Genomic DNA, 23779 nt, shown 5'->3' on the forward strand with positions numbered 1-23779 from the left:
GCTGGAGTATCTTCCCGTTTAGCTTTAGTAACAGTCTCACATAAATATTCCAGGTGTGTGGGTACTCTGCCAATACATCGTCCCCTCCCTGTTATTGAAGCCAAAGTCATTCCTTTACCCTGGGAATCTTTCCAATTACATTGTGGGGGATTGCTACCATTAAGACGTCTCGCTTTTTCAGATATCCCTTCAGCTTCGTAAAATGGAGGCCTAACATCAAAGCAGAATCAACAGTGTTCTGTTAATTCTGGCTGAGTAGCATTTAAGACTTTATATACTCCCTCCATTAATTTCCAGAGAGTGTTAAACCGGGAATCCCCACTTGGCGGTGTTGTAGGAGTTGTAGTTTGGTTATCCGTTATCAGGTTCCTAGCTGTTAAATCCCCAGCTATTACAGGATTAGGGCCCACTGCCTATGTGTCTGCTGGTACAGGCCCTTTCTTTATGGTAAATACGCTCCCTCTGTCTTTTCCAGGTTCCCAATACTGAAAGCCCCATGATCTTCCCACCATCCATCCTGGGTCTGTGGGCTCAGTTATGTTTAAATGTACAAATTGGCAACTCCCTTTCCACCCGCCCAAGAAGGCGCCACTAGAATCCTTTTGTGGAGGGGTACACCCATAGGGTCCCCATGATACTTTAAGAAATTTATCTCCTGCTGCTTGCCAGTCTGAGGCTATTGTTTCACACCCCCAGTACCCACAGAAATATTCTCCAGGGTAATTGCAATACCCCTTTCCTGGGTTCGATGCTGGACACATGTAAAATCCTACTGTATTAAAACAGGGCTCTACAGGGGCTAGTTCACATAACTGTGGGGTAAAAATAGGGGGTTTGGATGTTATCTGACTCCGAATTACCCTGCCATCTATTCCGGTTAGCGTCCACTTAAAGGGCTGGTGCAGGACCGGGGAACTCTCCCCCTTATGTATGATATAAAGCATTAAAATACATATAATTTGCCAATAAGGGTGGGGTCCTGACCTTGTTTTTGTGGCATGATATTCTGTTTTCCCTTTTTGGGTTTGTTGCCTTTCTGGTGTTTCAGAGGAAATTAGACCGGTCGTCTGGGGGAGCCTAGTACTCAGTTGGCAATAGTTGGAGCATTTCAGCATTATTCCATGGGGGGGGACCTGGCTTTTTCCCCTCTGCCTCGCTCGCCGACCCGGTTGCTTCGAGCCGCGAGGTAAATTATCTTCTCGGCAGCAGCGGTACTTGCCTAGGCGTCCCTTCCCCTGCTCCCGCCTAACTTTGTACTGTTCCCTATTTTTATCTTTGACTGGGGGTGGGTGGCACGGGACCCCCTTTAGTTCCCTCTGACAACACCTTTTTAGAATTTGGGCAACAAATGGAGTGGGTTTGTTAATATGGAAACAAAAGTTTCCTGATGCACTCCTTTGGTGTATATATATATATATATATATATATATTTTTTTTTTTTTTTTTTTTTTTACCAGTCCTCAGACTCCAAACAAATCTACTGATTTTTCAATTTTCTTGATTTTACCACAATTTCTGTTCAGACCCCAGTTGGTGGCTTCCCCCCTTGGCAATGGACCTGCCACCGTTCTTGGCAAATTTTACATGTAAAGCACTTAAAAGGACAACAATCACAATTTACCTTATTACAAATTATTAAATAATCGTTAAAATAATTACTAACACATACAAAATGATAATAATTATAATTTACCTTATTATAAACTACTAAATAATTACTAATAAGTAGGTAATTATATCCCTTTTTGTTCTCTTTTGCGATCGACTTAAATGATGTACACAGAGTTCATAGATTTTTCTTAATGGTAACCTTCAAATTCCCAGGCTGGCTGTCTACCTTCCACTGGTCATCCGTGGTGGCCGGACTTTTAACTCGACTGGCATGCGTCCACTCTTTTTCGGCCATCCGTATTGCAGTTTTTGTAGTCTTCTTTTCTTCTCAAATTTTACTAAAAGTATGAACTACTTTATGGGCATATTTAGAATTAGTAAAAATAGTCCCACTTTTTCCTTTCAATAAATTTAGAGCTTTAAGCACAGCATATAATTTGCATGCTTGGGCCGACCAGCTGGGGCTAAGGGGACCAGATTCTACTGTCTTAAATGTTTTTCTCATCTATTATAGCATACCCGGATTTTTTTTTTTTTTTTTCTCAGAACTTGAGAGAACTTGTCCACATATAATTGAGTCCCTTCTTTTAGTTTTTCTTCCTCAAGATCTGGCCTTATTTTTGTTTGTTCTTTTATTTGTTGGAGGTAATCATGTGTTAGTTCTGTAATTGGTTCTTTATAAAAAAAAAAAAAAACTGGGCTGGGTTTTTCAGGCCCATTGTTTCTTAACTTAGGAGAGGAGACTAGGATGCCTTCATACTTTAGGAATCTGGCATCCGTTATCTATTTGTCGGCCTTCTGTTGCAAAACTCCATGAATGTTATAGGGAGATAAGGTTTTTAGCTCACTTCTAAAGGTTATCTTCCCAGCTTCCTCTACTAGGAGAGCAGTGGCCACTATCGCCTGTAAGCTTGTGTTTTTTTTTTTTTTTTTTTTTTTTTAAAGCCTTTCTATTTCTCGTTTCAGTCCTTGCCTCCCCTCCTTAGATATAGGATATTGTCTAATTCTGACAGGTATCTCCGGGTTCGTAATAGTTACTTCAAAGGGTTTAATACTTAATTTTCCTATACTATCAGGGGTGTACCAAACTTCTGGATTAATCTTTTTCTCATCTTCAGCCTGGAGAGGACACAATTTTACTGTCAGTTCTCCCTTATTAATCTCTATCCCTGTTTCTAATTCAATCATTAAATCCCTTCCCAGTAAATTATAATCTGCTTCTGGTACTAATAAAAACGACCCAATTCTTAATTTGGAGTTACTTTTTAAGAGCACATCCTTGATTATAGGTACTCCAAAGGGTTCCCCTTTGGCTCCAATCACCTGTATTATTTCAGATGAAATCTTACACCCTTGGGGAAGGGTCTGGACGGTCGATCTTTCCGTCCCTGAGTCCACAAGGAACTCATATTCTTGCTGCTGGGGACTTTTTTTTTTTTTTTTTTTTTTAAATTTTACCAGGGGCTTTGTTCTTTCTCTTGTCCCCAGCAGATAGAGCCCCTGACACCCGTAATCTTCCTTAAACTGCTCTTCATCAGCCATCCTTTGTCAGCATTCCTGCTTCATATGTTCCTTTTCCCCACAATAAAAGCAAACAATTCTATCTCCTCCACCTTGTCTTCCTTCATGCACCTGTCGACCAGCTCCCCTCAAACCTCCTGGGTGACCACCACCCCTTCTCTGGGGAGATTGCCTCTGTCCTTCCCTTACAGCTGCTAACATAATCTTAGACTGCTTCTTGTAGTTCTTATCCTCCCTCCTAACATAAACCTTCTGAGCCTCCCGCAGTAACTCATCCAGCCCCCTTGCTTGCCACCCTTCTAACTTTTCCAACTTCTTTCGAATATCCACCCACGAATTTACCACAAAATGAACTTTCAACAATGTGTCTCCTTCAGGAGTGTTAGGGTCCACCCCTGAATATAACTGAAAGGCTTTTCTCAGCCTCTCCAACCACTCAGTTGGATCTTCATCCTTCTTTTGTTGTTCCTTGAATGCCTTTTGTACATTCTGTCCACGAGGGACAGCCTTCCTTATTCCCTGTATTATTATATTTCGCAAATCGCCCATATGGGTATGGTGTAACGGGTCTTGATTATTCCACTGGGGATTATGTAGGGGCCATTTAATATCTGCTAATGGTCCCTGTTAATGTTCATCATCCCAGATTCTCATGCTCGTTTCTCTAATCATTCTCCTTTCTTCTGCAGAAAACAAAATCCCTAACATGGATTGCATCTCCTCCCAAGTATAAATATTAGGTCCCAAAAATTGATCCAACCGCTCCGCCACCCCTAAAGGATCTTCTAACAAATGTCCCATTTCCTTTTTTTAGATTCCCTAACATCCCATGAGTTTAATGGGACGGATATGTACCCTATTCCCAGAATCTGAGCAGGCTGTCCTGGTTGCGCAGCATTCGGGTTAGGCACCATTCCCATTCCATGCTCTCTAAGGGGAAATATACCTAATTCTTGCTTTCCCTTTTGTCGGGTCTGGCTTTGGGTTACTCGCCGAGAACCCTCAGGGATATTTTCCTCCAACCTTTCACCTGCCGGTCCCTCATCTTCCGATAATTCTTGGGTGGGTGCCGAGGGACCCGGGTGGTCGATTAGCGAAGGTTCCGGGAGGGGGGGGGTCTACAAGCTGTGGCGGTGGAGGTGGCAATGGAAGAGGTGGGGGTGGTGGCGGTATGTATGGAGGGGGAATGCCTGGAGGTAATTAAATTTCTTTTGACCTCTTTTTCTTCCTCTCGGTATTGAGAGCAAATAATTTTGCCCTTGTCTCTCCTCTTATCCAGAGGGCTGCATATTCACTTTCTTCTAGATTAAAGGGTTCTTTTGAATTAACGTAAATATTTAGGGCCTGACAGATCCAATCCTCAGAAGACCCAAATACTGGCCAATATAACTGATCCCCTCTTATTTGTTTTCCCCCCCAAACTTCCATGCAGTAATGAGCCATTTTCACTTTATCTTTTCCCTTCCTAGAAGGAAAGGCATTCCAATATTTAATCATTAAGCCTAATGGACTATCCTCTGAAATATGGGGAAGTTTTACAGGGATTCCCCCACCCATGGGTTCAGCAGGCTTGCTTTTCCTCTGACCCATCTTCTGGAGTACCTTCTCTCACACACACACTTGCTTCCCTCAATTTGTGGCCCAGTCCGTCGCCGGATATGGGAACCGCACTACTATGAGGTCCGCACTTGCTTGGGGAGTCCGAGCTGCCGGCTCCCCTCTCATACACCACACTCGCCACACTCCAGGATCCCCACCCCCGACCAGGCGGTCCCGTTCTCCCAGAACACGCCTCCTCTGGACACCCGGTCCTTCGGAAAATACTTACACCATCCGGTGTCTTCGCCTGGGGCTTCGTGCACAAAGATTAAGGGGGTAGCCGGCAGTTCCTTGCTTGCTATCGGATTTTAGGTTCGTCGGTCGGAGTCTGGGGAGGAGTGTCCCCGTAAGGCCACTGTTAAAGCAAAGGCAGTGGGGCGCCTCCTTAGGAGACCTCCTCTCCAGGTGTTCCGATCCGAGTCACGGCACCAAATTTGTTATAAGTTGAGGCGAATAATTTGATTCAGCCTTTTAAGATCAATTAATAATTTTATTAATTACAGCAAGCGATAGCAAGCAAAACAGCGCTGGGTTCAGCTGGGAGCCTGGCTCCGCCAAAAGCTGACAGCCTTTCCTTCTCTTCAGTCCCTTTTTATCTTGCATGAGTGGGGGGTGATGAGTCTCGTTCCACCGTGGTTATCAGTCCCAAAAACAATGGATTTCACAAGTGGGGTGGTGTGTCTTCTTCCACTTTGGTTTATCAGTTTTCAGCAACAATGGGTTTCCACTGCGGTTATCAGTTCCAGCCAGTCCTGCAAAATCTTTCACAATCTTTGTTTGTGGTTACCAGTCAAGCCTGCAAATTCCATGTCCCGACTTCCCCCCCTTTTATCCTAATTCCATACTTTTGATGAACAAACAAGTCAATGCAGTTTCTCACAGACATGTTTGCAGGTTTTGATTTCTAGGCTTCAGCACAGAAAACATTTTCTGAGCAAAAAATTTATTCTGTAAGCATAATTTTGTATGTTTCTCCACTCAAAAATTGGAGTCTACTGGAAAATCTGCTGACAGGTTTATGAGCAAACCAAAGTCTTTTCTGCTGTATTAGGTCTGGGAATGTTCATGTACCTGTGTCAATGAAACCCTTTCTCCAGTGATGAGCAGACAGCAAGCCTGCTTGCAGAGGTGTGTGTTCTAGTGTTCTGGATAAATCTTAAACTCTCATTCCAGAGAGCACTATGAGCAGTATAATCCCTGTATGTTTTTCAGAAAAGTTAAATGAGCGTATTTTAACACTGCACTTTGCCTCTGAAGTGAGCAGCCCAGTCATTTTAATTATGATGGTGTTATCACCTGTGTGCATCCAGTAAGGTACTGGGTGACATGCTGTAGTTGTTCTGGAGCTTCAGAACAAAACCTTATAAATAAAACTGGCCAAAAAAAATCATGGAGAGCTCCAAGGAATCAGGTAGAACAAATGTTCCTGAATAATGAAAGTAATTTATAAAATTAAGAGAGGACCATTAATAGAGTTGCTTTACTAATGCTAAGTAGTTTGCTATTCTCTCTCTGCATAGGGAATATTTATGTCTAGAGACTGCTCTTTGAGAGTTTATTGTTTTCCCTGTCATTGTATTTTATATATCTAGGAAAGAAATGAGATTAAAAGGTAACAAGTTTAAATAGAACTTTGTGGACTTTGACTGCAAATGGCTACTGTTCTCTGGGAGGATATAAGCATCTTTTTCAGTGTGCTGCATCAGCTTTGGTTGTCCTGGCAGTTTTCCAGTAATGTTTGAAGGGGAATGTTGGCTGGCAGCGTGTGAGTTGAAGTGCCAACAAACAAGGCCAGATCTCATCAGCTGTTCTGAGCTGAGGTTGTGAACACTGCCCAGGCAAAGGAAACAGGCTGGGAATGCTCTGGTCGAGTGGTTGAGCACTCTGGTTGCTAGCAAGAGTCTACTTGAGTCTCTTCTTTGCATCCTCTGCCCAAAATTTTAGTGTGCACAAGGTATAAATTTCCAGAAAAAATTAATTTTGACATGCATTATAAAGTCAGATAATATAGTGTGTAGATCTGGAATTGCTTCTGTTACTTGACAGTGGTGAAGTGTGGCAGCATTGTTTGTTTTAGAAGAGATTTCATTTAGGTGAAAGGAAAAAAAGTTACCAGAAGACTAAACATAGCTAATGATTTTGGTATGAGTGCTCTTTGAGTCATTTGTCTTGAAGCAAGATGTTTAGATTGGACTTTTAACTTTATAAGCTGTATTTCTCTTGAGAAAATAGGAATGGGTGTTAAAATAATCTGCAATTTCATTTCAGTTAGAACTAAAAATAATAGTCAAAATCATGAATGTGTCTATGATGTTTTCTTGAAAGTACCCTGTCCAGCTAGTTATACTGAATTCAGTGAAGAAATTAGCATTTTGTCTGAATAGTTGTGAACAGATGATCACATAATCCAAAGGTACATTATAGTATGCTTAATCTCCCATACTAATGTCCTATGGGAAAGTCTTACCAGTTTGATGAAGATCAAAACACATACTTATATAGATACTACTGAGTCTACATAAAAGACTTCCTTTTATTTAAAAATCTGAGATTCGGTTGTGTTCTTTTTTTTTCTGTGGATGTTCATGCTGTCAGAGTTGTTAATATACTAGCACAGTAGACTCTTTTCTGCTATTTCTGTAGTACTGCCCATGATGGAATGAAAGAAAGAGTAAAACACTCAGTAATTCTATATCTTAGATGTTCTTACATAACTGGCATTTAAAATCAATATAAAAATTTTTAAAGTACAACTTGGTCGTAATAGACTCAAATGTCCTTCTACACGCAAATAATTTTGTCATTCTTTTTTGTTCACTTCAAAAGCTGTTTGCTTTGCCAAACCTAATCAAAATCTCTTCAGGTAAAAATGAAGACCTAGAAGACCCCAAATCTGCATCAGTTTTAAAAAGAATATGTGCTTATATTTAATTATCTTTATACATTTTAAACATATAATATGGATTTTTGAGATTTTGTTTGCCCAAGTACATACCTTTTGTGCTATGATCTTTTGAGGGGTCTCATGCTGAGGAGTATTTACAGAAATTTCATATGGTTAAGGAAACAATTTCCTCCTTCAGTCTGTGCCGAATCATTTTTCTAGCTGTGGACATGTCTTATCTCTGGATAAAATAACAATTCGTGCTATATGGGGTTGTTAACTCTCTTGTGGCATTTCATTAGCAGTGATATGTTAATCCTTTGGTTTTGCAGTTTTAGCCCTCTTAATTCTTTTTCTTCTGACTTACATATTATGTGCAATTTCGGTTTCCAAATGTTTTCATACATAAAGCTGTTGAACAGAATTGCATCAGCATGTCGAAAGAAGCAGTGTTGCCTTGTTGTCTGTTGGGGCTTCTCTATCAAGACACGAGAGTCTGGGGATCGCTTTATCCATCTCACATGGCATTTGGAAGTCTTAATTTCAAATTTCACCAGTTGTTTGCACAGGAGATTGAAAATTGGAGAAAATGGTCAAGGAAAGTAAAAGAATGAACAGAAGTGTGGCAAGGTAGATTTTTTTAATTAGAGCATTTTTAGTGGACATGGTTGAGATCAAGGCGACACTTGGAAACAGGATGTTCAACGTGTGCAGGGTACCAGCAAATGTCCTTCTTTTTGCCAACCACAAATGTGATTATCTTTAGGTATGTGAACAGCTCCTATTGGCTTCATTGTACTAAGTATTTTAGTAGAAATAGCATGTATAAAAATTGAACAAGTTTGTGCAAGGAGCACCATGTGGTTAGTTCTTCAAGGACTATGTTGGTTCCACAGGACATGATGGGTGGAGAGTCTTAGGTGAACATGAAATTGGTCATTGCCTTAATTTGATGTAGCTTTGTACTTTTGTTATAAGACGAAAAAATCAGGTTTGTTATTTGAAAAAAAGACATACTGGAATAGTACACAGTGTATGCACTCACTGTGTAGGGCCTGTAACCCAATTTAATTATGCAAAAAATGTACTTAATTGTGTTAAAGAAACAGCTGACAGAGCATTGTCATGTAACTGAGATGTAAGCACCTAAATTATATAAAATTACTAGGTATTGTGTATTTGCACTGAGATTTTGACACTTGTCTTGTTCCAAAAACAAAACAAACAAACCAAACCAAAACAAAAAAAAAACAAAAAAAAACCAAAACAAAGGAGGAAGTAAAGAGGGAGTTGCAAAATGAAGATACAAAGTAGACCCTTTTTTGCACTCAAGCAAATGTAATGGGAATGATAGGGTCTTCAGAGATGACGCACATTATTTTTTCATGTGTGTGTGTGTCTGTTTTTCTTGGCTAATGAAGGATCACATACAGTGTTTATGTTTTTGTGTCACAGATCTGTAGCTACACTTACAATTCATTTGTCAGTTGTGTTTTCAAATGAAAGTAGAAAGAGTCAAAAATCACACACTCTGAGAAACATAACTTCTATAATTCATGGGCCTCATGGGAACACGTGATCCCACATGGAGTGATCCTTGATAACCACCAATAACTTCTATATTTATAATTTGACTCAAGGGGGACCAGAATATTCTTCAAGCCACCAATCCTAGTCACTATGCACAGGCCTTTGAGATGAGTGCAGTGATGGCTTCCAAGTGCAGAAATTCATCCATAAAAGTTAGGATGTAGAACAGTGTCTACAGGTGATGATTATCTTCAGACTTCTCATTTATTTTTCTCTTTCTCTGTCTCCTAAGCCTGATAAAGCAACAATCTGTCTGACCAAAATAAAGTAACAGGTAAGAAAAGAAAAATATGAATAAAAAATTATATTGTGGTATTTTTGTAGATTTTCATAGCAAAGCAGTGGCATAGGATCCTTGGTCATACATTTTTGTTTTGTTTTATGTAGGAATACATTATTGGTATTTACCTAAAAAGTAGGTTGTATTTGGAGAAGAAAGGGTACTAGTACCAGAATTGCACCTTCAGATGAGTGATTGTCCCACTGACTACACAGTACTATGGTTCACTAAGTTGACACAACACTAGAAATGAAACTTGAAGCATGGTGTGGCTGGATGCAGCAAAATGTTGTGGTTTTTGATGATGCAGTTTATGAAAACAGTGTTAGGAAGTAATGAGGTAGAACCTTCATTAGAATGAGCAGAACCTATGACAGGCTGCCCAATCCTGGTCCTCAGCCAATAGGTCTTCCCAGAGCTCTGCTGAATCCTTAGCAAGCAAGGTTTCTGTGCAAGCGCTGAGTCCTTTTGTCCTTTTTTATTTTTTTTTTTTTTTTTCCTTCTCTACTGATGTTAGTCTGGTCACTGCAGTGTAAGACAAAACGGTTTTGTATGGAAATACCTGGAAATAATTATAGAGATTGCTCAAGGGTGCAAACCTACTAATTTCCACAGATACTTTAACAGCTTTTCGTGTTCTCCTGTAATTTGTATCTTGTGATGCATCTTTAGAGGTAGAATAGGTTAAGGAAATTAATCTGAAGGAGGTGACTTTTTCTTTTGCTATCTGATTCCTACACATTGTGTAGGAAGCAGAGAGTAAGACAAATAATCTTTTTATGAGTAATTATATTAATTTTTTCAGTTGGAATGAACCTTGGAAAGCAGATGCTTTACTTGAGGATTATCTTCTGTAGTGAATGTTTTTCTAAATACTAAATACAAAGAATCATTTGTGCAATCAAGTTTTAAGCTTGGAGTTGTGCTGTGCCATAAGGCTCATTTGGTCCTGAGAATAATTTGCTACAATAAATAGCAAAAGCTCTTAAATCCTGCTGAAGCTGTGCATTTGGGGAAATAATCTGGGCTCTTTAAATTTTGTTTGCAATAAGAAACTGCACCCGTTTATATGTTTTCTGGAGGACACACTTACCTTGATAAGCTTTTTCATGAATATATCTCATTCCAAATTTCTCTGGCAGCCCCTCTGTCAGCTGTATGTGAAAGAGAGAATTGTCCCTCCAATGTACACATTATTCTGCCTTTTCTGAACCTAGATGAGAAGAAGTTCCTTTCTTCTATGAGTGTGTGGGGAAGGCAGGAGAAATTTCTATTGGGATTTTTTGCAACCATACACAGCACAGTAGGCCCGAATATAATCAAGGCTCTGTCCTGCAGTCCAGCCTGGCTCACCAGTCCTGTTTGACATCCTCCCTCCCAGTTATACACACCTTCCTTCCTTCCTTCCTTCCTTCCCCTTTTTTTTTTCTCTTTTCTTTTCATGCTGAAGAGGTTGAAGTGCCAGACCCTGCAAACTGATAAGATAAGAACCACATGGTGCGTGCCATAAGCCGAGGGACCCTACTGGGTCCACTGACGCACGAAGTCCTCCCCTGATGTCAAACAGCTGATAAGTAGCACCTTGGCTCCAATCCCAAACCTCTGTGCCAAGAGGGGAAAAAAAAAGCCTTTGTCTGGAAAAGGCAGCTCTGTTGAGATATTTTTTTAACATCTCGCTGCTTTTCTTGAATTCAGGCCAGAGTTCTGGCTGTTTAAACTATTTAGTTTTATTCCTGAATTGGCAAGAATAGATGTCCGCTCAAAAAAGTGTGTTTAATTCATCATGCACGATGTATATTTGACTGTACTTGCAGCGTCAGACACACAATACAGCGTGCAGTGTTTATAAGGTGTGATTGCCAAACCCATACTACAGTGCTTCTTAAAGCTGTACAAAACTTGCTTTTCAAGAATCTAGTATCTGATCATGAAGCAGAGCAACAGCAAAAAATTAAAAATATAAGACTACATTAATGATTAAAAAAAAGGGGTTGGTTGTCAGAATGCTTCCATAATAAGCATAAAACAGTACTCTTTGAAGTCCTTGTACTTCTTTTGGTTTTGTTCATCTATATAGTTCCTATTGCTTGATTTTCTGTGTTAAATTGTCGGTTTAGTGCTTCAGATTTTGAAAGATATGCTCCTGCTTTAAAAGAATTTAATTTTCTCCTCTTAAATTTCTTAACAAAATAACTTTGTGCCGAATACTGCAGGATGTTAAAACCTTTAGAAATAATATGAGGTTATGAGCTTACATGACTTCAAAGCTTATGTGTAATATTTTTAAGATAGAAAATTAAATGTGTTTCATAGTCATATGCTTAGTTTTATATATTTATTCAAGCTTGTTGTTTGTTCATCTATATAGATGTTTCAAAATTTGTGTTGCTCTTTCGAATTTCTAGATGTGTATCCAATTTTTCTATACTTCGGTGTTCCTGCAGATGTATTTATAGGAATATGCAGTCATGGTTTTATTTCACACTTCTGTAAAGCCAAATCCAAAACATGCCAAGACAACCCAATTAATCACAGGTCTCAAGGACCTGAGTAGCCACTGCAGCAGCTACTGTTGTTGGAGCCCCTCTGAGGCTGCTAGCCTTTGAAGTGTTGCAGCTGTCATGAAGCAGTGGCAGGATGGCACTAACATGGTTATCCTGGGCTAATAATTCAAATCCTTATCCAAAGCTTTTTTGGAAAGCTACTTGATTTTAGGAAATAACTCATAACTCTTTTGGAGGTCTACTTTTAATGTTACCTGAACCAAAGGTGATATGTCTGTTTGTTATGAAGCACAAGGATGATGCTAAGTTTAATGCATCATTTTTAGTGACGATAAAGTGAACATCATCATATGTGTTATAGTTGCCTTCTTACAAGTGTTATTAAAATATTTGGACTCACTTTGTGCTACTTTGTGTATAAAGCCATATATCTTGTCATCCATTTGCAGAATTTTATCCATTTATCATAGGAGCAAAAGTTAGTGTGTGTATTTGTCATAAGTGTTTAAAATGCCAAACATGAAGGTCTACTGCAAAACAGCTTTTCACAATTGTATAGGATTATGCTAATGCTCAGTGCTGCTCAAAGTACTGTTCTGAGTACCTGAAAGTGTAATTTCTCTTGGGACTGACACTCTGCTGGCTGTATAGCCATTGCTTGCAAAATTCAGCTGGATTTCCAGTCAGGAAGAGCTTGCAGGATTTGTGCTGGAGTGGCTCTGAGTTGGATTGGATGCAGAGCATCAAGTGTTCAGGGCCTTCTGGTGGAAGGTGTCCCTGCCCATGGCAGGGGAGTTGGAACTCAATGATCTTTAATCTCCCTTCTAACCCAAACCATTCTAAGATTGTAAAAGACTGTATTGCTTCTCAAGTATGTAGTTGTTTTAAGAGATACTAAAATCATCCTGAAATTATCCATCATGTACTTTTTGACTGCATAAGAGGTCAGAATGAATAGAGTGTGGTTTAAATTAAGTGCAACTCTGACATTTCAGGGAATTATTACTAGAAACAAATGATGCAGAGAGTTTCATTAATGCACCATACTTTTCTACCATATGATAGTGTGTTATGTTTTCTGATTGTATGCAAGGGTTTCCCTTGGGTCTCTTCCCGTTCTTAGTCTGATTATTGTATACTTAATTCTCAAGATAAAGTCTACAAAAAGTGCTTTGTGAATCTTCATGGAAAAGAAAGGAGAGGTATTCCTATAGTTCTCTACTGCTGGTTTCTAGAGACCATATTTACTCTAGAATGATTTTAAATACAATATATTATTTTCAGTTAACCATTAACAACAAATATACAATAAAAAGATATCAAGGTATTGTACACATACCTGTATAGTTTCAAAATTGTTACATTTATAAAAAGCTTTTCTCTGAAAAATCTTTGCTTACACTTTGCAAGACAAACTATAGATAGGTACTGTAATTAATAAAGGCCAAATTTCGTCAGCTGACTTCAGCAAGACGATGTTTCACCATAGGGATTCAAAAATAATTTTCCCCAGATAATTTTAGAAAGAATTGCAATTATTATTTTGAAGTCAAAAACATTTCACAAATCCTTAGTGGAAGCTATCATACATAGTATTAATTTCCTATGTAATGTGACTCTAAATAGTTTATATTCATGAAATGTTAATGTTTATAAAATACAAAATAGCTTAAATTCTCATTTTATCAGTTAGCATCATTTTAATAATGGCATGAAAAGATAATTGTGCTTTAATGTGAGTAATTGCATAATTTTTGTCTTTTAGCAATTTGGAGGCTGAAATGGATTTCATTATTGTCAGCAGCATGATCTCATTGTCTTTAAGGAAAGAACCAGGCTGTGTATGCTTCTTTGCTTTTGCTGCAATGGTTTTTGTATTACTTATATTAGTTAAAATTAATGAAATAATTTTCTTTTGAGTAAAATTAACTTTAAAAGAGATCCTGAATCTTACCCTGAATCCTCTTTACGATAACTCAGGTTTTTTTATTATAAGACAGGTTTTTCTGTGAAGAGTACTCTAGCTATGTATTTGTGACATTCTAGATGTTTTAAAATCTGTATGCAGGACTTACAACATGACATGAGAGGAGGAGGATGAAAGTTATGTAATGTGGAGTAACTGAAAAAATGTACCACTTAATAAAATAATCAGAAATGGTGAGATGTAAAATGAGTTACAGCTTGTGTGAAACAGCCCCCAAGATGTTCCTTTAAAAAAGCCTAGCAATTTGAGCCACAGGGAAGTTGTAAATGAAGCTGAAATGTGAGCTTAAGGCTGATCTAATGACTGTAAGATGGTAAGCTGTGACTGAGCACTTAATACAGCTATACTGAAAGTTGTGAGTAGGAAAATTTCCAGAAGTTAGATACAGCAGTATTTGATTAAATTCTTCTTGAATTCTTTGTTCAAGACTTTAGTTGTCGGGGGCTGTCCTCTCCCAGTCAGTATGGTGCTTTGGTTGCCTGCTGCTGATTCTTTCTCCCAGGCCCAGCAGGTGTGCTTGCACCCATGCCTGGCTGTGCTGCATTGCTGTCCTGGGCAGAGAAGAGCTGCTTTCCGTGAGGTAATAAGTTTGCAGTGTGGTAACACTTCTTGGGAACGGTCTGTGCATTTTCTCTCTGTGCCCTTGTGTGCTTCCTCTGTGCCTCTGAGAGCCTCTCCCAAGTTCTCATCTCTTGGTGATTCAGAAGGGATACCAATAATAGGTGTCCATTATTACTGTGTCTTGTATGTAATAGTGGTTTCTAATGATAAAATGAATATTTATCATGCTTTCTTTATCTCCTCCTTCCTTCTCTTGTACTACCTCAGGTTTTTCAGCTTCTTGGTTAGGGAGCTGCTGTAATGAGCTATAGAACTCTATGTCAACTTTAATGCTGTTCTGTGCATTAGCACAGATAAAACAGGGAGATCTCACTAAAATAATGCTGAGTTTACAAAGTGAACCGTGTTACTCTTGAGCTTAATGGCACATACAAGCCTCCTCTTGGGCTACATTTATCTCACATCTTTCATGGAAGATGGTGTCAAACATGACTGTCCATGTAAATGTCAAATCAGAAATAGGTAGATATAAATAATGCGGAATCAGATATGGGGATAGCAGTGGGTAGCAAAATGAGTAAGTCCAAGTATGGTACAAGTCTTAATAACAAAAATACTACAGTTGAAATGTGGAAAAGCAATTTCCATCTCTTCAGCACTGGTGAGGCTATAGCCAAAATAACACATATGTTGAAAGACAAATCTCTGAGGTAACAATGAGTTAGAATTCAGAGGAAAGCAACAGACTTGTAGGAGACTGAGGAAACATAGTAAATTTTGACCCATCTAAAATAGAGAAGATGGATTGAAGAGAGCAGTGTAGAACATAGGCATCAGTTTGAGAGAACTTGGTACATGAAGCAAGACAGTTATTTTCTTTAGGACGTCATGGTATCACAAAAGAAAACCTCAGGGAGACACTAAGTAATAAGAAATACTTTGATAGTTGCCCAATATAAGCTGGGAAGCTTGCTACAACAGACTTTTAGGAACAGCTTTCAAATGATATCTGGGAAGGGGTACACTTAAAAATACTTGATCTTATTTCAGATCACAGAAAGAAACTTAAAGATTCTCTCATACTCTGTGTTTCTGTGCTTTTTATTGTGTAATTGGGTCCTTTTATTTTTAATAACCTCTATCATGTAAATTTGAATGTATAAATATAAGGATTTAAATCCAGAAGCTTTGTAATAGTGAAAATTACACTTTGTTTATGCTCATTAAAAAAAAAAATATAACAGACAACTAGTGAGTGACTTGCATTTAAGCCCTTTAGTCTTTCCCCTGAATCTTGGCAGCAATTAACAAAATGCAAGATTTATGAGATTTTAGAAATCTCCTCCTGCTTTTTCTTTCACAGAGAACAATAGTTTAAAGCTGTCTTTCACAGCTCTTTTATTTCTTCCAAAGCATAATTTGGTATGAGAACACTATGCTGTTAAAATCATGTAATTAAGCAGTTTTGTTTGCTTTTACTTTCTGCTCTTTATAAAGTGTCTTCCAAAATCCATTAGAAGGCACCTATAATCTAGGAGAGGGCAAGAATTTGCACAGTATTTGCTTAAATGTTACCTCAGATAGAGACCTATTGTTTAGAGAAGGGACAAAATATTCCTGATGTGTATGTAGTCTAAAGGCAACTGAAAGGTCAATATCTCTGTCCCCAGCTGTAGAAAAACGCAAGATGAAGACAGCAAGGAACCAAGACAGAAGAAGCAAAGTGTTTGGATAAAGAGATTTGGTGAATATTTGAGTTTCAGAATATAAGAGAATTTAATTGTGGCAAGCCTGGAAACCAACATGTAATTTTCAAACTGTTACCCTGACAGTGGCTGTAGGAAGTCTGTGCTGGAGGTGGCAGAGGAGGGGTGGGGCTGGAGGGAGAAGAGAGGTGATAAAAGCTTAAATAGTTTGGCAGCAAAATATAGCCACAGTGTTCAAGTTTTGTGAAAAATCTGTGCATTTATTATGGCATATGGGAAATTACAGAAGTCTGGACAGGAAATAATTTAGGTGTGAATAAAGATGTACTGAGGAAGCCTGAAATAAGGGATACTGTATTATGCCTTCATGGTGCATTATTGTTTCTATTCTAATACAAAATGATGACTGTAAATATAAAAAAACAAGCTTTGAAGAGAACAGGTATGTTTTGGAATTTAGAAATAATTAGGATCTTTTCCATGTCTATTTAATACAATGAAGTTTTAGAAATATCCACAGAATCATTGCAGCATTTCAAACTGCACTGATTTGGCTAGCCTTATGTCTGCTTTTTAGGGTGAACTGGAAAGCGTGAAAACTTGCTGCTCTTCTCAGAGTTTATAGTTGATCTGAAAAATCATTGAGGTCTCTATTTCAATTGCTCTGTTTTTTTGATAACTGAAAAAGGTGACTGTAGATTCAGGATATGGCAATATCACAATTAACTTCCACTGAATTAAACAAAAGTTAATGGCAAAGCTTTGCACTTCTGAAAATATGATTAATTAGATGAAGGTCTTAAAATAGGCTCATAAATATAAGGCCCCTCACAAACCATTTAAACCCATATTCCTCTCATGTGAGATGCTTATTTTCATGCAACTATATTATTGAGATTTTTTGTCCATACTGATAATTTGATCAGTATTGAGCCCTCAGGATAGATTGCTCTGCGTATAGTAATATGGTAAGGAGAAGAAAATGACTGACAGAAACTGTTGCACTCTCTGCTGTCAGCAGCAGCATCTTTAAATGGATGGAGATAGGTGCTTCCAAGCAGCCAACATTTTAACTGTACAAACTGTTTGGGAATGTGGAAGACAGACAGTACTTCAGATGATTAAAAGGACCTGATACAAATTGCATTTGAAAATGTTTATGCAGGGTATGCACTGCAAAGTCATTGTGCACACGAGTATTAACACTGTTAGATCTTTTTGTAGGAGTTGTAAATAATATACAAGGTTTTCAGTAAGAGACATCAATGAGAATTTTAAAATTTTGAAATTTTTATTTTGTATGTGTTTATAGCTATAGCATTAAGACTAAAATACTGACCTGGGTTAATCTTTAAGTGTGAGGAATATTATGAGATTTTAAAGCTCTTTGAATTTATAACATATAATGAGGTAGTAATTTGGACTCCTCCAAACTTAGAAGAAAAAAAAGTACAAAAATAATTTAACTTCTTTTTTCTTTTAAATGATCACAAAATTAATATTCTTGAGTGTCTGTGGGTTTAATTAATTAATGTTTTTAGTACCTGGGGTATTATTTAAATAGAAAGCAATTAGCTATGTAGACATAAGAAAAACTGTATTTATTTATGTTAAAGACAGTTCTTTGCTTTGTTTTCAAATAACACAGTAGTGACCATGGGCCCTAAAATACAAGTTTACCCAGTGTTATTTACAGCTTAATAGAGTTCAGTTATAAGAAATTTAGGAGGACAAAATTTTAAGAACTAGTTATTTTTTATGGAAAAATTTGTGTTGTTTAAGAAGGAGTGACATAAAAGAGCATACAAACCTCTGCATAACTGTTTTTTTCCTATCTTCAGAGGCAATCTATTTTTTGCAAATAAAAGTTGAGAGTGTTTTGAAGATTCTACTTCAAATAATTGAGCCATTACACTGCTATTAATTTCAGTATCATTGTTCTGAACTGGAAGACAACTTCCAGCATCAAGGCACCATGACATTGGCTTGTTTTCTTGTGAGTGCATGTGGTGCATCTGTAATTTTTTCTTTTAATTAATTATACATTTTTTCTAATTTCATGATGCTACTTTAAAGAAACCAAGACATATGAAAACAAGGTTAGATCAGTGGTATATTGGGCATAAGAGGAGTGCGTATCTTTTGGTGCTCTTCCTTCACTGTTCTAATTGGGTGGAAAGAAGAATTTCACTTTTTGTGACCCAACAGAAGTGTTGCTATTTGGGTGAGGTTTCTCCTCTGAGCAAAACAGTCAGAGCCATGTTTTAGTACAGTGAATTCAGCTGTTCATCTGCTTCCTGATGCTCCCCAAGGCAAGTTGTGTATGTGCCTACTATCACATCTCAAACAGTTTTCCGAGTTGGGAACTCTTCCAATTGTTCATTCACTTACCATAATTTAACCATCACACTGACTACAATATTTCCATTCCTTTGTTCATCTTTAACTGACCCTACGTGTTGTGCTTATGTACTACATTGTAACCACAGCTGTAATATTTCAGCCAATGTTTTTGCTTAATAGTGCAGATTTTATGCATTTTTATAGAATAAATACATAAATCTATAAAATTCTTAAGTGCTATATTAGTTTGGCAAGTGTAATTATGTATCCTTAGTAATAGGGAGAAGCTATGGTAGATTTATATCAATTTAATTAAAGCTCCATCAAGGGAATAGTTGCTCTAACATGTATGTGGAATGATTGCACACTAGATCTTTGTACAGGGACCTTTTTGAAGTAGTGCCCTTCTACAGTGGCTTTCTTTTTTTGTAGATGGTGAAGGGGATCCCTGGATCCTGACAGCAAAGTAGTAATATTTTATCTCTGGCTTTGCGATCTTTGCCATTGTAACTGTGGAACCTCTTTCCAGCATGGGCATGACAGGAATTAGAAGGCATAAGTCCTTAACTGACACAACAGTTTAATAACATTTGCTTCTACATGTTAGAAGCAAAGCCCAATTAAAAAAAGTGCATGTGGATGGATGTGGGTTTTTCTAGGAGATGTACTTAAACCAAAGCAAAACATCCTCTTATCACTCATTGTATAGTAAATTTTCATGTATTTGAACCAGAAGTAGTTTTTTGAGAACAAACTTGGATCAGGGTGTACCCCTGCTGCCAGCTGAGTGCTGTGGTCCCTGTGCTGGAATACTGTTGATCATTCTGCTTCTGGCTTCATCACTTCTCAGTATCTGTGACACCTGTGACCTGCTGCAGAAGCTTCCCTCCCTCCTTCGCCTGCCTCCAGCCAGAGCTCCTCGCTGCCTGCTGGCTAAGGCACTCCACAGGGATTTAAAAGTTGTTGGTTCAAAGAACTTTGGCCATGAAGGGTAAAGTAATACACATTTTACCTTCTTTGCAGGTATTCCTGCTACTGGGCAGTTGTATAAAATATCATGTTTGGTGGTTCCTTTTGGCCTGTGTTAGCAATATACTGATCACATCCAGAGTTACAGACTCTTTTGGATGTTTAGGCACCCCTTTGCACCCCTCTGGTCACAGAAGCAATGACAGTGTACCTTGAGTTTTTTCATGCTGTGTTTCTTTGATTTAGAGGAAATTAAGCAAGTTCAGAATATGTTGTAGATGCATGCTCTGAGCATTAAGGAAAATGAAGACCAAATATGTTTTTCCTGAATACTAGTGGAGAAGATGTTTTTTCTCCATTTGAATAACAGGAGATATGCTCATCCCATCTATATGTATTCCCAGATAAATTTCAAGAAGGCTCTTAGCAGTTGATATCTCACCAAGGTGTGGTATTTTTTTTTCTGTTTTTTTTTTTTTTTCTTTTTTTTTTTTTTTAATGAAGGTAAATCACATACCAGAAGCTCATTAAGTTGCTATGTTGTATGTATGACATCTTGAAATAATGAAGTGTTGTCCATTATTGTTTTAAATTATCTTTTAAAGTCAAATACTTGACACACCATGTCAGGAGGAAGCAGAATATCACTCTCATAGCTTAGCTTTACAGCTTTTGCTTAATTAAAGCTTTTCTTACGGAGATTACATAAATTCCAGCTGATTCTTTTGGATTTTGTCACTCTGTAAAATGTTTGTGCTATATATATATTTTATGAACATTTGGAATATAGTTTATCTGGGACAAAGAAAATGCTGATTAATATAATAGGTTTTTAAGACAGCATTTCAAATTCTTATTATCTTCTGTTATAAAAATCCCAACAAGTCAAATTTCCCCTATCCTTCAAAACTCCACCAAGCTCCAGATATTTCATTCACCTTTTGTAGTAATTGTAAGTCTAGAAAATATCCTCCATATGCTTCATAGTTGATACGAGGTTGATGCTCTTTGTCAGAGCCTTTAATGTCAAAGTAGATTTGATGTTAACTGGAGAGCTCCAACAAATAAAATTTGCTCTTTTCCTTAACTGTTTCAAAAGATACCCTGTGCTTTTCCACATCTATGCTTAACTACAAAATTAAAGCAACTAAGAATTAATGTTAACCTAGCAAATATTGAACTGTATGGAAAATTATATTCTTCTTTAAATTCTTTATACAAGAAAATTATTTTTTACATCATCAAACCCATAGATTTGTTATGTGTTGTATGTGATATTTGGGATTTAGTCTTCCAAAAAAGGTCTTTTTATAGATATGTTTGGGTTTCTTTTTATGTTATACTGTTCTTTTTCTGAAGAAAAGCTGCAAATATTAATCCAGTTTTCTAATATTTTTATTTTAAAATATTGTTTTTTTACAAAGATATATACTATAGCTTTAAAATATCCTAATTAAACATGTAAGTGCTCAGCGAAGGATGGTTATGCAAAGAAATGGTTTTGAATAGCAGTTTTGACTCCACTTTGTCTGTCTCTCTTTGGTGGTATTTCAGATTGACTAGGTAGCCTTCTTGGGTTGAAAAGCACTGCTTAATTTCACTGTATTTTTTTCTTTGCCTTACTCTAAGGAAGCTCATGTTACTTGTAAAGTATTTTCCTCAATGATTTGTCAAACAAATGAATTAGTAAGGTTTAGCTCATTCCGGTGCTTCAAGTAAGGAAAGTTAAAGAAAGAAGCACATGTCTGCATATTGCATAATAGAGGAATTTTGAGTGGCATAGAGATGTAGGCTGTCACCACTCACTTGTAGGTTCTGGAAAATGCAGCTTTGTTGAAATGAAAGTACAAACATGTTAATTCTAATAGAAAGATTATGAAGCAATAATTCAGTTTACATTCTTCAGAATTCTAAAGAAAATAAATAAAAGTTCAAAGTAGTAAAATGGAAACCAAACAAAAATGTCTCCAATTTCCATAGTCCTATAAAGTTATTTTTTTAATATTTGTTACAAATAAAAACAAATTTCAGAATATTGGAATACTTATCTTTCTTGGGAAATTCTACCTTTCAACTTCTTCTAAGAAACTAATTGATTAGATTTGGATATTAAAAAAAAATACTTGTTTATTGAATCTGAAAAGCATGCTAGCTGATATTTTCTAGACATTATACACTAGCAAAGTGGTGTAGCTGCATGGCCTCTCGAATGGCATGCATTCATTCTTCCACACTTTACACACTTTAGATTGTAATCCCCAATCACTGTAGACTAGAGGAAGTTATCAATTTTGTTGTGTGAAGAGACCTGCCTTCCCTCAGTCTGGACTGCCTAATCCTATCCTCATACTCGTCACTCTTTGCTACAACGTGAAGGTTCACACCAGTAGACCGGATAACTTGATTTTGGTAAAATCTGTCAATTTGTGTTTTGGATTGGTTTAATTTTTTTGTTTCTTTGGTTGTTTTTTTGTGTTTTTTTTTTTGTTTTTTTTTTTTTTTTTTTCTGGCTAATTTTGTACCAGTTTGGTTAGTCGTTCCTTTATGTCTTGAATAGTTCTTGTGCTCTCTGATCCATGTTCATCCTCATGCATTTAAAGTTTTATTCTGTATTTTCTTTGTGTTTCTCCCAGCTTTCTCTGTCCTTTTATCCATGGTGAAAATGTAGCCATCTATGTAGCCCTGTGACCTTACCCTGCTGATTATATACCCAGTATTTCTTGATCTATTGTATCACATGAGAAGATGACTGTGCCTAAAGAATTTGAGTTGTTACATTTTTAATTACCTTTTGTTTCCCTCTTTGTCCCAACCCCCACCCTCTCCCAGTTTAAAATCCATAGATAGTAAAATTTCCCCAGCTGCTGTCATGCTGAGGGTGCTCAACTTACTTATGAAAATATTTGGTGTCTATTGACTTTAAAATGCTTGGATTTCTTGCAAGAAAGTTAGAGTACATGTGTCACAGTCGCTTAAATAGAAACATTGTAGGATTGCTTGTTTGCTGGAAAGACATGTCAGGGACTTGGATGAATTTCACTCTCAGGTACATTTTTTAGCTCATGTAGTAACATGAACAGCCCCAGCACTATTAAGTCCTGAGAACTGCTATTCACAAAATTACTAAGCCATTAGTCTGTAAAGTAATGTGACAGTGGTAGTAAAGGAGCAAGAGTAATGTACTGATATTTATGACTGCTTTTTATCATTGATACCATATCCGTGAGAGACCTCCTCCTGCTATTTTTCTTGCAGTACAACATGGAATAATTTTTTAGTTATCTTGGGTGCCCTGGATTTTCTCCAGATCTTTCATGTCACTGTCAGTTAAATTGAATGGTATTAACATTTATATTCTCCAGCCTACAGAAGTTGCAGTCTTGGAGACTTTCCCAGAGTAAATCTGAAGGACTTTAAAAATGTTGATAGCTACCTATTTGTTAAATCTCTTTATTTCATCTAATTTAAAATTTTTGAAGTCCTTGTGTGTTCTTCTCCCATTGGATATTTTATGATACAGTAACTGGCTAACTGGCTAGGAACTGGTTAACTGGCTAGTTTTGGCAGTGGATCTGTCTATTTATGTGCTATCTACATGATTTTTTAGGCATGGCTTTGCTATTTTTTTTTTTTTTTTTTTGGTCATTGTATAATATTGTGAGGGATCTATCATGGGCTCATGAGAACTATTGGGTTGGTCAGTGAGCTGGACTGAATTCTGAAATCAGAGTCTCAGTTGTTAGTACTGTAACACATTAAAGTGAAAATTTATGACCAGCCTTGTGGAAATGTGCCTCAATTTCATATGTTACAGTGTCTGTCTTATATGAATGTATTTATAGTTTTAAAGTGTTTTTTCTGAATGAAACCAATGGCCAAGTTCAAAGAGGTGGTAGCAAACCAGGCTGTTGCGAAGCAATTCGTAGAAGCGATTCTACCAGAATTTTTTTCTCACTGAGTACTTTATCATCTTTGCCTATGAAAAGTTTGTATGAATTGTTATAGTGAAGGCACAGTGCAGGATATGCATCCTGTGAATGTGAGAATTTTTTAAAACATTTCCTGAGTACTGTGCAAATACAAGCCCTCAGTTTTCATCTCCCCTGTTTTCCTTTCACATCTGCTCTTTCCAACTCTTCTTCCCTTTTTCCTCCTCCTTTCTCTTTTAAGGGTGCTTTTTGGAGGTGAACACGTGTTTGTGAGCTACACTGTCTCCATAACAAA

At 37.4% G+C, this 23779-nt stretch overlaps 1 protein-coding gene across 12 annotated transcripts in view; it reads left to right on the plus strand.

Moving 5' to 3' along the window:
• Positions 1 to 23779, plus strand: part of PDE10A (phosphodiesterase 10A) — a 352020-nt gene that overhangs the window by 220374 nt on the left and 107867 nt on the right. The window contains exon 1 of one of the 12 annotated variants that reach the window (XM_085575513.1): positions 14301 to 14556. The exons of the other annotated variants lie outside the window; for them this stretch is intronic. The gene's annotated coding sequence lies outside the window, so the exon portion shown is untranslated. Of the gene's footprint in view, positions 1 to 14300; positions 14557 to 23779 lie in introns of those variants that run through there. 12 annotated transcript variants of the gene reach the window in all.

Source organism: Lonchura striata, chromosome 3, assembly GCF_050655825.1.
Source record: "Lonchura striata isolate lonStrDom1 chromosome 3, ASM5065582v1, whole genome shotgun sequence".
Lineage (NCBI taxonomy): Eukaryota > Metazoa > Chordata > Aves > Passeriformes > Estrildidae > Lonchura > Lonchura striata.